Source organism: Coenobita brevimanus, chromosome 51 (genome assembly GCF_032717465.1).
Source record: "Coenobita brevimanus isolate Jiangsu-jjx chromosome 51, ASM3271746v2, whole genome shotgun sequence".
In the NCBI taxonomy this organism is placed as follows: domain Eukaryota; kingdom Metazoa; phylum Arthropoda; class Malacostraca; order Decapoda; family Coenobitidae; genus Coenobita; species Coenobita brevimanus.
The window spans coordinates 9603187-9618102 of NC_137004.1; the positions used below are offsets into that span (position 1 = coordinate 9603187).

At 56.4% G+C, this 14916-nt stretch overlaps 1 protein-coding gene across 1 annotated transcript in view; it reads right to left on the bottom strand.

Moving 5' to 3' along the window:
* The window catches only part of LOC145400082 (histone H2B), a 99459-nt gene that overhangs the window by 23718 nt on the left and 60825 nt on the right, over positions 1-14916 (bottom strand). The gene's annotated exons all lie outside the window — the stretch shown is intronic.

The window sequence follows — 14916 nt, forward strand, 5'->3', positions numbered from 1 at the left end:
AGGTGGCGGGGGTCGGTGGGTGGCAGTACGTTGGCCCCAGGTGAAGGTGTTTGAAGGTGCTAGGGGAGCCGTGAGGTGGCCTTGGACCCAGCGCACCTCCCTCTCCATCCCTAGCTGAACACATTCCGTTCTGATCGGGCAGGCCTTGTTCCATGCGTGATGGGTCCCGCTGCAATTTGGGCAGCGTGCAGCGACCGGTTGCTGAGCCTTGATCTTGGTAAGGCAAGCTTGGGTGGCGTGGCGGCCGCTGCACATTGCACAAGTTGGCGGGCGGGAGCATCGTGTCTGGTGGTGTCCATAACGTTGACAGTTGAAGCAACGTAGGGGTTCTGGTGTGTAGGGGCGCAGCTGGTATTTGCCCCATGTTCCTAGGTCGAGGACAGGGGGAACATGGCCACGCATGGAGACTATCACCTGCCTTGTTGCTTGTCCTTTGACATGGCAGCGTTCTGCGTTTTCGACGATGGGGTGAACTAGGATGGCTGTCATGGAAAAAGAAGTTGGGTATTTAGTAAGTACGTATTTGTGTAGACTGAGGTTGGGATCCCGCTTTTGGATGCTGATTGCTTCCCCAGCCACGGAGTCAAGGGTGGTCAGTGCATTATGGGTGGCGTCATCCAGTGGGACAATGGCTGTGTCCAGATTTTTTAACTGAATGGTTTTAAATTTGAGGGAGGGGTGTGCAGCGGTTATGGCAGTGACAATGTCATACGTGGATGAAAAATTTTCGTTTGGTGTGATGATGAAGGCAGGGTATTTGTGATGAGGTTGTGTGGTGGGGAGAGGGGGTTGCATTTGCTGGTGGTTGTGGGCATGGGGGATGAGGGGTGTGGCTGATGCAGTGTGAGCTTTTGCAGCAGAGGGGGAGGTGGTTGGTGGTCCCAGAGGGCAGGCGCTCTTGGCAGCCGGTCGTCGTTTTTTTTTAACAAGAGTGAAGCCTTCATTGTCGTCTTGCGGTGGGGAAGGCTCTTGGGCGGAGGTTTCGGGGTTTCCGTGAGGATGTGCGGAGCTCGTGGGGTCGGTGGCGTTGGCAGAGTCGTGGTCGGAGGTTCGAGGGGAGATGTCTGTGTCCATAACCGGGGTAGAGTCAAAGAAATCTTCAGGATCGTAGTCAGGTCCGGTCAGGCGTGGTTTTTTTGCTGATGATGTCGGTGCGGGAGCTGTCTGTGTCTTGGCTGACGTGGGCTCCATGCTCGAGATTTTCAACACAGCGAAAAAAAAAAAAAAAAAAAAAAAAAAAAAAAAAAAAAAATAAATATATATATATATATATATATATATATATATATATATGTATCTAACCGATAGATATATATATATGTGGGAGGTATTTATTTACTCAGTCGTTCGTCCATTAGTTCTAAGCAGCACACATACATATATACACCCATACACACATGTATATTCAAATGAAATTAAATATACTTGAGTGTATGAATGTAAATCGGTATGTATGCTTAAGCAAGAACAACGAAGGAATCGATCAGGATAAATAAATTATCAGCTACAATCCGGCGGTTCCCTACAGTGCCGGGGGGCCTAACTCCCCGTCCTCTAGAGGACGTCGTGAGAGTACCCCGACACTGCCCCGTGAGGGACTAACCTAACCCTAGCCCTAACAGAATGCCTACCCTTGCCGCCTCCTATAACCAGGCCTCTAAGGCCCCCCTTCATGGAAATACCCTACGGTATCCCTTCAGGGTTCGGCGTCGTACTACGGCAGGGACTCTAAGTGGCAGCCGGAAAGCAGCTGATATGGAAAAAAAAAAAAAAAAAAAAAAAAAGAGAAAACACAAGGTTTCCTTAAGCTGTGATGACGTGAAAATCGATCTCTGAGCTGGAGGAGAGACAGCTGTGGAAGTCTTGGGTTACGCTATCCACGTTTCACTATGGAGCGAGGATGTTAACACATCAGGTGATGGCGCGGGAAAGCCGGATCGCGTGCCCTCCAATCCCGAAGGAGATCCGACGCCCTCCAATTAGAGCGCTGTATGCTTCTGGCTACAGGCTAGTGGAAGGTTGCAGGTCTCTGCAGAGAGATGTGCTCGGTGCGGCAGCTGGTGAGAGACTGATGGAGGAGCCGGGGGCCGCGTTCGTTCGTTCGTTCGTTTAAAGTTTTCTGCACCTTTAGTGCAGGCCGGGCCATCTATTAGCCCGGTTTGTGTGGGAAGGCTTGTAAAGTAACTGGGAAGATGGCATGTCACTGCGGTGCCCCTAGGGCTTAGCAGCGCATTGCGTTCTTCTGCTGATTTTTTGGGGGAGGGTTATTTAGGAGGTGGGGCAGCTTGTGCCACTTCTAAGATGGTGCGAGTTGGTATTGTGGCGATGATATCGGCGGCTGCCTTGCGGAGCGTGCATGGGGGAATGGGATGATTTTCGGATCTTAGTGTGTCGGGATTAGGGTAGGGGGGTTTGACCCGAAGGCGAGATGTGGCAGGGCAGTTTAGCAGGTAGTGAAGGAGTGGTTGAGAGGTGGGGGCCTCGCAGTGTTCGCATTCTGTGGGAGAGGTGTTGTTGGTGGTGATTTCAGCTTTGCACGCGAATCCCAGCCGGAGGCGATGAATGTGGGTGAGGAGGCGGTTGTCTTTGGGTAGTGGCTGCATAAGTTCAGTATATTTGGTGGCCTGGGCAAACCAGGTGGCAGATGGAGAACCGAGTTTGACTTCTGCCTCATGATCGATGTGGTTGCGTCTGGCTGTTCGTTGCTTGATCTTTTGTTTGATGCGTGATAGGCTTGGGGGTATGTCTGTGTCAATGTGGGGGTGGGCTGATGCATGTTTGGCTGCCTTATCAGCCCTCTCATTCCCTTTATTCCAACGTGGCTGGGGATCCAGTGGATGGTGATGGATCCCCCTGCCTCTCGGATCTGTTGGGCTGTTGCATGGATGTCAGTGGTTAGTGCGAGGTTGTCAGAGGGTGAAAATTGTTTAAGAACATGGATGGCGGCAGTGGAGTCAGAATGAATGATGATGGTCGAGGAGGGTGCGGTGTGAAGGGCGTCTTTTAAAGCTGCTGCAATAGCAGCGAGTTCGGTTTGAAGCGTGGAAGCGCCATTTGTGACTCGGAAGCCGTGACTGTGGTCGCCGCACACAAAGGCTGCCCCGGCTCGTGTGTCCGTAACAGAGCCGTCCGTGTAATAAGTGACGGCATCAGGGGGGGTGATTGAAGCAATGCGTTGCAACCCCTCTTGGCGCAGCAATTGGGTGGGGGTGTTAGCTTTGTTTGGCGAGTCTGGGAGGAGGAGGTTGTATAAGGGTGGGTTCCAAGGGGCTTGGGGGTGGTAATGAGGGGAAGGAGAGTCGGGGGCTTGCATCATAGCAGAAAGGTTTAGGGCGTGGATGGCGCGGGCAACACTGTGTATCCAGCTCCGGGAAAGGATGTCAGGGTGAAGGCCGGTTGCAGCTTTTATGCGTGAGAGGAGGGGAAGGGGGGAGGCTGTGTGGGCCAGTTTGATGGCTAGGCTTGTCACTCTTGCCTGGATGCGATGGTGGAGAGATTCTAGGTTGCATTCTAGGCGGAGGTTGCATAGCTTGGTCCACTGAGGAGAGTTGGTCATAATCCTCAGGGCTTCATTCTGAATGACCTCAAGTCTGTTTGATTGGGCAGTGTCGATGGTGAGAAGGACAGGGGCGGAGTAATCAACAATGGACCTTACAGCTTGTATATAAAAGAGACGGAGGACTCTGAAGGACGCACCTCCCCCTTTGCCTGCTAGGGCTCTGAGCGCGGAGGTACGCGTTCTGGTTTTCTCCCTGAGCCGTGTCACTTCACCTCTGAAGGAAAGGTGGGAGTCTATTGTTACTCCAAGGTATTTGTGGGAGGTTACGTATTCAATGGACGTGTTTCCGAGTCTTAGTTGGTCTGTGGGAGGCCCAATACCCAGGGGGAGAGCTTTGGTTTTGTTGATGTTAATTTTTAGCCCCAGTTCTCTGCATATATTGGTGAGCTTAGAGAGAGCCCTTTGTGCTCGTGTAAAGAAGGGGCCTTGATGGATAATGAGGGCAAGGTCGTCAGCGTAGCAGAGTAGGCGGGTTCCTGGGCCTAGATCAGTGCATAAGAGGCACTCCACAAGGGTGTTGAACAGAGTTGGGCTGAGAATACTGCCTTGTGGAGTGCCATTTTGATGTCGGTGTGGAGCAGACGTGTGTCCTTGGAAGCGGACAGCAGCTTCACGATCCCGGAAGAAGTCGTCGAGCCAGCAAAGGAGGCGGCCCCTCACACCCTTGTGTGCCAAGGTTGCCAGGATTGCCTCAGGACATGCAAGCTCGAAGGCCTTCTCAAGGTCAATGAAGACAGCAAGTCCTTTGCTTCCTCGGAGTTCACAGAGGAAGGAGCCAAGACATTCTGTGGCCCCTTTGCCTTTGGTATATGCAAAAGTGTAGCGGTGAGGGGGGGGCAAGCACCATTGGAGGCGGTGGAGCACCATGCGCTCAGCCGTTTTGCCGAGGCAGCTAAGAAGAGAGATGGGCCTGGGGTTATTGGGGTCATTTTGTTTGGGGATTGGGTGTATCACAGCATGCTTCCACTGCAAGGGCAATCGGCCTAAGGTCCAAGAGTGGTTCAGGAGGTCCAGAAAGGCCCTCTCAGCCACTGGGCCCGCATGTGAAAGCATGCTGTAAGTGATTCCATCTAGGCCAGGAGCTGTATCTGTACTGCTTTTCTTTGCTTGGACCAGCTCATGTGTTGTGAAAGGGCGATCAGACTCAGCTGGGGTGTTTTGGCTGATGTGGATCATTTCGGCTCTGTGTTGGTGGAGTTCCTCCTGCCGGCGTCTGATGTCATTTGGGAGTTGAGTGGGGGAGGTGCGTCTGGCAAAGGTCTCCGCTAGGTTTTCTGCCTCTTTGCGGGGATTTGGATGAGTTGGGGGTCGGGCCGAGGGGGGGCTGGAGACCGCTTTCAGTTTTTTCCATTTAGAGCCAAGGTTAGAATGTGCTCCTAGTGACTGACACCACTCCAGCCATTTCTGTTCTTTGATGCTGTTTTTCTCAGCGATGGAGTGCTGGATGACTGACTGGAGATATCTAAGTGCCTCGGGGGTGGGGTTGGCCCTGTAGATCTTTTTGGCCCTGTTTAGATGGTGATTGAGTTCTTTGACTCTGGGGCAGTAGTACCAGTGGTTTTTGTGGTGGCGCTTAATGGGGGTGGTGGTGGGAATTGCCGTTCCTGCTGCTGCTTGAAAGGCATTGATGATCTGGTCAGCATGTTCCTCTAGGTCCTGTGAGGGATCGCTGTTGATGAGGTCGTCTAGTGTGTTCGTGAAGGGACCCCAGTCTGCGCGCTTGGTGTTCCACCGGGGGGGGGGGCCAGGAGGTCTGGGGAGTGGGGTGATTGGGATGGTGCAGAGGATGACATGGTGGTCAGAGGTTAGAGTGGGGTGGATCTCCCAAGTGGAGTGACGTGCTAGCGTTGACGACACGAGGGAGAGGTCTAGCCTGCCCCCTTGTAGATGTGTTGGAGAGTCAGCGTCGTTTAGGAGAGTGATGGTTGGTGTTTCCTCCAAGACTGTAGCTAGGTGGCGTCCTGTGGGATTTGTGGGGCTTTGGGAGTTAAGGCAGAGGTGGTGGGCATTAAAATCTCCGCCAATAAAGACTTCTTCTGTGGCAGAGAGTGAGAGTAGCTCCCCCAGTCTTAGGTCGGCCGTGGGTGAGCGGTAGAGATTATATATTTTGAGGTGGCCTTGTGCTAGGGTGAGGTCCACACCCTGAATCTCTGCCTCAGAACAGTCTGGCAGGGGGGCTGATGGCGGCTGCAGGAATGTGTTCTCGGACGAGGATGGTGCATCCTCGAGGGGGCCGCGCTTGCTGAAATCCTTATATGTGATTTCTGCCCGATCGCAGCCTGGCTTCTGCCTCCTTCCCATTTCGACTCCTAGCTCAGACTCTGTCGGGTGCGGAGGTCTGGCCGTTTTCTCTCGAGCTGTGAACTCTGTTTCATTCACTCGTGGAGAATTTCGCCTGTTTCGCCTCGTTTTTTGCCAGTTTGGACTTAGTCTCTGGCACTGAGGAAGCTTTTCTTTTGCTTTACAGGTTTTTTCTGAGACTTAGTCTCAGATTGCCTGGGTGTGAGTGGGAGTGTGTGTGTGTTTGTGACTGAGTGTGTGGGTGTTTTTTTTTTTTTTTTTTTTTTTTGGCCTGCCGTTAGTGTACCTCACCGTAGTACGACGCCGAACCCTGAAGGGGTGCCGTTAGGGCACTTCCATGAAGGGGGGCCTTTAGGGCCTGGTTATAGGAGGCGGTGAGGGCGGCTCTGTTAGAGTAGGGAAGACCCGAAAGGGGCAGTGGCGGGGCCTCCCATCGCCCTTTAGAGGGCGGGGAGCATAGGTTGCCCGTCACTGTAGGGACCTGGCCTCTTTTTCTGTATTTTGTTTGCTTGTGATTTTTGAGTGGTTGTGTGTGTGAGGTGTCTGTGTGTGTGTGTGTGTGTGTTTTTGACTGAGTTTTTTTTTTTTTTTTTTTTTTGGCCTGCTCCGGTGAGCATGAAGGGATCCAGCATCCCTAGGCCCCCGGGGCATTCCCGCCTCCCGCTTCCTCAGTTGAGGCCCTCCATCCCGTGCCCTACCACAGGCGCAAAGAGGGAGCGTCACTGCTCAGACTCGAGCTCCCACTCGTCCGCTCACGAGGCCGCGTGTGCTAACCCCTCTACCCTAACATCCACGAGAGCGGCACCTCGCTTGCGTGGTGACTCTACCCGCTCTGCCAAGGCGGCCCGCCGACATGAGGCTATGGAGGAGGTTACACTTGCTCCACCATCTCTCTCTTCCACCAGGGGCACTTCGGAGGCTCCTGCTGCGACTCAGCTCCCCCCCTCTGCTGATCCCGCTCTGCAGGAAGATGAGGGTTTCACCCCCGTGATGCGCAAGGGATCGAGGCGTGCTCGCCAGGGAAACGGCCCTTCTCCGGCAGTGCGCACTGGGCCTCCCCTCAGGGATCCCTCTGCTGCTCGTCCCTCCGTGTCGGTAGCTGTGCGTCCGCCTCCCCGCTCTGCATTTCCAGCTTTCCGTGTGCCGGTCCAGGACGGGCATGCGACGAGCTACGACGCCGTGGCTGCACTAGAGCGTCACCTGCCAGGGCTACGCTGCTCCAATCTCATGGGTCGGGATGGAAGCTCAGTGTTGGTGCCACAGGACGAGGGAGCCTACGACCTCTTAAGAACAGCCCTGCAGGACGAGGCCTGCCCTGTAAAGCTAGTAGAGCTGATGCCTGGTCAACAGTCTACGAAGGCAGTGGTCATGGGCTATCCCTTGCGAATGCCCATAGAGATTCTCCTTCACCACCCTCAAGTCGAGGAGGCAACCCGATGCCAAAACACGCGGACCCGAGAGGAGACTCGATAGGTCATTGTCACCCTGCGGGGTCCTCTGATCCCTGCCATAGACCTGGGGAATTGGGGAACATATCACCTTCGCCCCTTCACCCCAGAGCCTCTCCGTTGCTACCGCTGCCAACGCTACGGGCACCACCGTGCCAATTGCAACCGCCCCGTCATCTGCGGCATGTGCAGTGGCGGCCACGACACGGCCGAGTGCCTCCAGCGGTACAAGGCGAAGGAACCAGTTGCGGCCAAGTGCCCCAACTGCTCCGGGCGACACCACGCCTGGCACCCCAGCTGCCCCGCGAGGGTTCACCGAGTGAACCAGGGTCGAGAGAGGCAGGTAGCGTTTGTGCAGGAGAACCAGGCCGCCAGCGCTACTCCAGCTCCCCCCGGCACTTTCATCTGGGGCCAACAGCGCCGCCCTCTCATCCAGCGCCCACCACCTCTCAGCGACAAGGAGTTCCCTCCATTGCCCTCAGCCCTGACTGTGGTCCAGACCACAGCCGAGGTCCACCGCCAGCAGCCGCCTGTCTCACCAGCACTTCCACCTGTAGAGACCAGCCAGCCACTGCCTGTTCCACCACCAGTGCCTGGCTCCACACCCAGTCCACCAACCGCTCCCGCTCCTCCAGTGATCTCATTCACAACGGAGGAGCTCAGGACCTTTGCCACGGAGCTGGCGCTGACCCTCGCCAAAACAGTTGCCTTAACCCTCGACATCCCTCTCCCAACAGAGCCCCTTGCCGAGGCTGCCAATCGCCTAGTAGACCAGGCGATCGACAGGAAGATGGCGAGCCTAGGTGCTCCTCTGTCCCCTCGCCGCCCAGCTCGTTCGGCAGGGCGACCCCGTCCCACACTGCACAGGACAGCTCGCCCGTCCAAGAGGGTAAAGCCACGACCTCCCAATGCTCAGTCTTCCACCGCACAGCTGCCTCGTCAGCGTCATCGTTTAGGGCAAACCCTACCACCATCAGGGTCCAAAGTGATGGACAGGGCCTCACCACTGCTGCAGGAGAACGACCGTCCGCAACTGTCGCCGGACGGCCAGTAGACCGCTCTCTCAGGCTCCTCCAGTGGAATTGCTTGGGAGCACGGAGTAAGCTCCCCCTTTTGCAGGAGGCGGCCGCACGGGACCGCCCTCATGTCATTCTCCTGCAGGAGACCCTGCTCCCAGGCAATTCCACTTTCCATCTCTCGGGATACACCACCCATCTCCTCCCGTATATTCGTGGCGTTACACGGGGATGTGCCGTTCTGGTCCAGGACCACATCGCGTGCACGGATTGTGAGTCCCCTCCTTTCTGTGGACCTGATGTGGAGGTTCAGGGCGTGGTTCTCCATCTGGCGACGTCGCCCCTGACGGTATACAATGTATACCGAAGCCAGAGGAGCACCCTGGAGTTGGGGGAACTTTTCTCCCAAGCTGCCAGGGGGGCCGTGTACATTGGGGGCGACTTCAATGCCCACCACGCCCTTCTGTCATCGCCTCTTCAGTCCAATGAGGCAGGACGGCACATTTCTTTACTTCTGGAGGAGATGGGTGGTGTCTCCCTCCTAAACGACACGACAGAGCCCACCCATATTGGAGGAGGTCGCCTCGACCTCTCCTTTATCTCAACCCCTCTGTCAGGCCTGGCGTCATGGTCACTCCACCCACACCTTGCGAGTGACCACTTCGCTCTCAGGGTTGACCTGCCTCTCGCTCCCCTCCCGCCACCCCCACCTCCACCACCACGGTGGGACCTACGCAGGGCGAACTGGGCTGCCTTCGCTCGTGCTCTCACAACGGCCTTCGAGACATCCCCTCATGCCTCGGATCTCGATAGTCAGGCGGATCAGGTAGCACGCATTTTTGCACAAGCTGCCTCTCTTGCCATCCCCATGCAGCGACGCTCGGCGAGGTGCTACCGAGATGGCTGGATCTACTGCGACAGGGTCAAGGAATTGAACAGGAGACTCAATGCGGCTCGCAGGCAGTACCGGCGGTGCCGTACATCTCCGCACCGTCGGTACTTGGTCGCAGTGACACGCCATGTGGCTTCAGAGAAACGCCGCCTTAAGGAGGAGACGTGGATCGGATGGTGTCGGACGTTGGATTCTCACTCCACTCTCCGTGAGATGTGGAGAAGAATCAAGTCCATCTCCGATCCACGTCCCCCCCGTCCTCCATCTCATCCTGACCCTGCCGCTGAGGCCAGCCGTCTTGCTAAGCACTTCGCCGACCGCTCTGCCTCGTCTAATCTCCCGCAGTCTGTCAGAGCCCTACAGGAACAGCTGTCCGCCTCTCGCACTGCAGCAATTCAGGCAGCATGTGATAGGCCTGACCCTGCTGACTGTCTGATAACCAGTGGGGAGCTTCATAAAGCGCTGCAGCGCAGAGAGGACACTGCGCCGGGGCTTGACGGCCTCACATACTCTGTCCTAGCAAATGCTGGAGATTATGGTAGAGCACGTCTACTTGACCTGCTCAATCTATCGTGGTCTGAGGGGCGTCTTCCGAGGTCGTGGAAGACGGCTGTTATCCACCCGATTCCGAAACCTCGTGATCCCGCCGCCATGCGCCCCATCTCCCTCCTCAGCTGTGTTGCCAAGACGGCTGAGAGGGTTGTGCGGGCCCGCCTTGCTTGGCGGCTGGGACCACTGCACCCAAGGATTTATGCTTTTCACCCTGGCAGGAGTACCACCCACTGCCTCGCATCATTCCTTGGGGAGCTGAGGGGAGGAAAGGGAATGGCCGTCTTCCTCGACCTTGAGAGGGCGTTTGAACTAGCGAACCCAACTGTTATCTTGGCTGCTCTTGCAGACAGGGGTGTGGGAGGCAGGTTACTATCCTGGATCAAGGACTTTTTCACTGCTCGATCAGCGGGGGTTAGATTTCAGGGGCATCTCTCCCCTTTTTCTCATCATGACAATGGCACCCCTCAGGGAAGTGTCTTAAGCCCGCTCTTGTTTAACATCTTGATGGAGGGGCTTTTAACCATTGACTATGGGCCTGGCATAACACTACTGTGCTATGCAGACGACCTAGCCCTCATTTTTACACGCAGGGACTGTTTTTCGCAGGCTTATTCTGCCCTCTCCTGCCTGCATGAAAATGCAATGAGCTAGGGCTCAAAATAAATCTCACGAAGACTAAATGTCTGCCCTTTGGCCTCCGTCCTCCTGACTTCCCGGTGCTGCTCGGAGGCCACCAGCTCACCGTGGTCACTTCGCACCAGTATCTGGGGGTCTGGTTTGACGGGGGCCTCACCTTTGGCAGCCACGTCCGATATCTGAGGGAGCGTGCCTTAACTCGCATGGCTGCCCTCCGATACCTTTCACGACGGAGTCTGGGGGCATCATATGCAGTCCTCCGCACTTTTTACATCCACGCGATCCGCTCTCTTGTGGACTACGGAGCAATCTGCTTGTCTGGCCTCACACCGCCAATCTCCAGATCACTGGAAGTCATCCAGAATGATGCTCTACGAATCATGCTGGGTGCTCCACGTTGGACCCGGATCACTAACTTACGGATGGAGAGTGGTTTGCCGTCGCTGGCGCACCGAATAGCACTACGAGTGACGCTTATCACTCACCAGTTAGTGCAGCGCCGACCAGAACTGCCAGTCTCTGCCCTGCTCCTACGACTACTACGACGACCACCTGAGCCGCTCCCCCAACGCGACTGGGCCCGAACCACGGCGGCTCTTATCCACAACCTGGAAGTCGCGCCTTGTCTCTGCCAAGGCCCTGATTCCCCATTTCCTGGGTTTCAACACCCACCGCCATGGAGGCCACCTCCATTCCGCATTCTTACTCCAACGGAGGCAAAACCTCGCTCCTCTATCCCTGCCATCCTGCGACAGGTGGGTCTCAGTCAGGTGGCTGCTCTGCACTCCCGGTGCTCGGCCACTTTGTTTACTGATGGGTCGGTCCACGCTGATGGCTCTGCTGGGTCCGCTGTCCTTGGAAGGACAGTTGAATCATGGCGCCTCTCCCCTGGTGTATCTGCATTTCAGGCAGAGCTCGCGGCAATTCTGGGTGCGTTGCGACATGCTCACCATCATCATTACCAATGCATCGTTGTTCATACAGACTCCCTTTCTTCTCTGCAGAGGTTGCGCTCATTCTCGCTGCAAGACAATATCTTTCTCATAACGGCCATCCATACATTTGCAACCCTCCTTGTCCAGCGAGGAGCCACTATCACTCTTCATTGGCTCCCAGGACATGTGGGGATCACTGGGAACGAAACAGCTGATGTCGCTGCACGCTCTGCCTGCTCTCTGCCAGAGATCACGTTCCCACTTCTCCCCGGCCCATCACATGTCCGTCGCACTTTGACTGCAAAAATAGGTAGGCTGTCTCGGGAGGAGCACCAGCTTTGCGTCGCTGAAGGTTCCACATCTGCGACTTGGTATGACATAGCCACATCATACTCTCCTTTGGTGCCTCCCCAGGCCTGCCAAACTATCTTTTAGTGCGTCTTAGAAGATTACGAATGGGATTCCCATGCTATAAGCAGATTAAAAATGCGGCAACAGATCCGTGTGCTCATTGCTTCGAGAGGTCGGATACGCCTCTCATCCATTACATACTTCACTGCCCTGCCACAGCTCATCTCAGATCCCGTCCCGCAGCTGGCTTTGCCCAATCGGCCAACGATTATACTGACGCTGCTGGCATTGTGGCCAGAACACCTTTTAAAATTTTACTACAAACAGTTAGGGACTACCCCCCTCCTCGTTAAATACAGCTTGTGCGCTACATGTGCACCACTGACGGGCTCACTGTTTGCCCGTGTCTCAGCACTGCTGAGACGAATATCCTACTACAACAACAACCTTCCCATTCGCGGGTGGGATGGGGTCGGATCGGGAAGACGGGTATTTAAGGGAAGGTCGCGCGGGCCGAGTCACTCCTAGCTCTGACTCTGTCGGGTGAGGAGGTCTGGCCGATTTCGCTCGAGGTGTGAACACTGTTTCATTCACTCTTGACGATTTTCGCCGGTTTTGCCTCGTTTTCTGCCAGTCTTGACTTAGTCTCTGGCACTGAGGAAGCTTTTCTTTTGTTTTACAGGTTTTTTCTGAGACTTAGTCTCAGATTGCCTGGGTGTGAGTGGGAGTGTGTGTGTGTTGGTGACTGAGTGTGTGGGTGTTTTTTTTTTTTTTTTTTTTTTTTTTTTGGCCTGCCGTTAGTGTACCTCACCGTAGTACGACGCCGAACCCTGAAGGGGTGCCGTTAGGGCACTTCGATGAAGAGGGGCCTTTAGGGCCTGGTTATAGGAGGCGGTGAGGGCGGCTCTGTTAGAGTAGGGAAGACCCGAAAGGGGCAGTGGCGGGGCCTCCCATCGCCCTTTAGAGGGCGGGGAGCATAGGTTGCCCGTCACTGTAGGGACCTGGCCACTTTGCTGTTGTTTTTTTTTTTTTTTGTTTGTTTGTTTGCTTGTGCTGTTTGAGTGGTTGTGTGTGTGAGGTGTCTGTGTGTGTGTGTGTGTGTTTTTGACTGAGTTTTTTTTGGCCTGCTCCGGTGAGCATGAAGGGATCCAGCATCCTTAGGCCCCCGGGGCATTCCCGCCTCCCGCTTCCTCAGTTGAGGCCCTCCATCCCGTGCCCTACCACAGGCACGAAGAGGGAGCGTCACTGCTCAGACTCGAGCTCCCACTCGTCCGCTCACGAGGCCGCGTGTGCTAACCCCTCTACACCCAAATCTACGAGAGTGGCACCTCGCTTGCGTGGTGACTCTACCCGCTCTGCCAAGGCGGCCCGCCGACATGAGGCTATGGAGGAGGTTACACCTGCTCCACCATCTCTCTCTTCCACCAGGGGCACTTCGGAGGCTCCTGCTGCGACTCAGCTCCCCCCCTCTGCTGATCCCGCTCTGCAGGAAGATGAGGGTTTCACCCCCGTGATGCGCAAGGGATCGAGGCGTGCTCGCCAGGGAAACGGCCCTTCTCCGGCAGTACGCACTGGGCCTCCCCTCAGGGATCCCACTGCTGCTCGTCCCTCCGTGTCAGTAGCTGTGCGTCTGCCTCCCCGCTCTGCATTTCCAGCTTTCCGTGTGCCGGTACAGGACGGCCATGCGACGAGCTACGACGCCGTGGCTGCACTAGAGCGTCACCTGCCAGGGCTCCGCTGCTCCAACCTGATAGGTCGAGATGGCAGCTCGGTGTTGGTGCCGAAGGACGAGGGAGCCTACGACCTCTTGAGATCAGCTATGCAGGACGAGGCCTGCCCTGTGAAACTAGTCGAGCTGACGCCCGGCCAACAGTCGACGAAGGCAGTTGTCATGGGCTACCCCTTGAGAATGCCTTTGGAGATCCTCCTTCACCACCCTCAGGTCGAAGAGGCGACCCGCTGCCAGAAAACGCGGACCCGGGAAGAGACTCGTCAGGTCGTTGTTACCCTGCGGGGTCCTCTGATCCCTTCCATCGACCTAGGGAACTGGGGAACATATCACCTTCGCCCCTTCACCCCGGAGCCTCTCCGTTGCTACCGCTGCCAGCGCTACGGGCACCACCGTGCCAACTGCAACCGCCCCGTCATCTGCGGCATGTGCAGTGGCGGCCACGACACGGCCGAGTGCCTCCAGCGGTACAAGGAGAAAACGGTTGCGGCCAAGTGCCCCAACTGCTCCGGGCGACACCACGCCTGGCACCCCAGCTGCCCCGCGAGGGTTCACCGAGTGAACCAGGGTCGGGAGAGGCAGGTAGCGTTTGTGCAGGAGAACCAGGCCGCCAGCGCTACTCCAGCTCCCTGGCACTTTCATCTGGGGCCAACAGCGCCGCCCTCTCATGCAGCGCCCACCACCTCTCAGCGACCAGGAGTTCCCTCCATTGCCCTCAGCTCTGACTGTGGTCCAGACCACAGCAGAGGTCCACCGCCAGCAGCCACCTGTCTCGCCAGCACTTCCACCTGTAGAGACCTGCCAGCCACTGACTGTTCCGCCACCAGTGCCAGGCTCCACACCCAGTCGACCAACCGCTTCCTGCTCCTCCGGTGATCTCATTCACAACGGAGGAGCTCAGGACCTTTGCCACGGAGCTGGCGCTGACCCTTGCGAAGACAATAGCGTCAACCCTCGACATCCCTCTCCCAACCGAGCCTCTTGCCGAAGCTGCCAATCGCCTGGTGGACCGGGCGATAGAGAGGAAGATGGCGAGCCTAGGTGCTCCTCTGTCCCCTCGCCGCCCAGCTCGTTCGGCAGGGCGACCCCGTCCCACACTGCACAGGACAGCTCGCCCGTCCAAGAGGGTCAAGCCACGACCTCCCAATGCTCTGTCTTCCACCACACAGCTGCCTCGTCAGCGTCATCATTTGGGGAAAACCCTAACACCATCAGGGTCCAAAGTGATGGAGAGGGCCTCACCACTGCTGCAGGAGAACGACCGTCCGCAACTGTTGCCGGACGGCCAGTAGACCGCTCTCTCAGGCTCCTCCAGTGGAATTCCTTGGGAGCACGGAGCAAGCTCCCCCTTTTGCAGGAAGCGGCCGCCAAGGACCGCCCTGATGTCATTCTCCTGCAGGAGACCTTGCTCTCAGGCAATTCCACTTTCCATCTCTCGGGATACATCACCCATCTCCTCCCGTATATTCGTGGCGTTACACGGGGATGTGCCGTTCT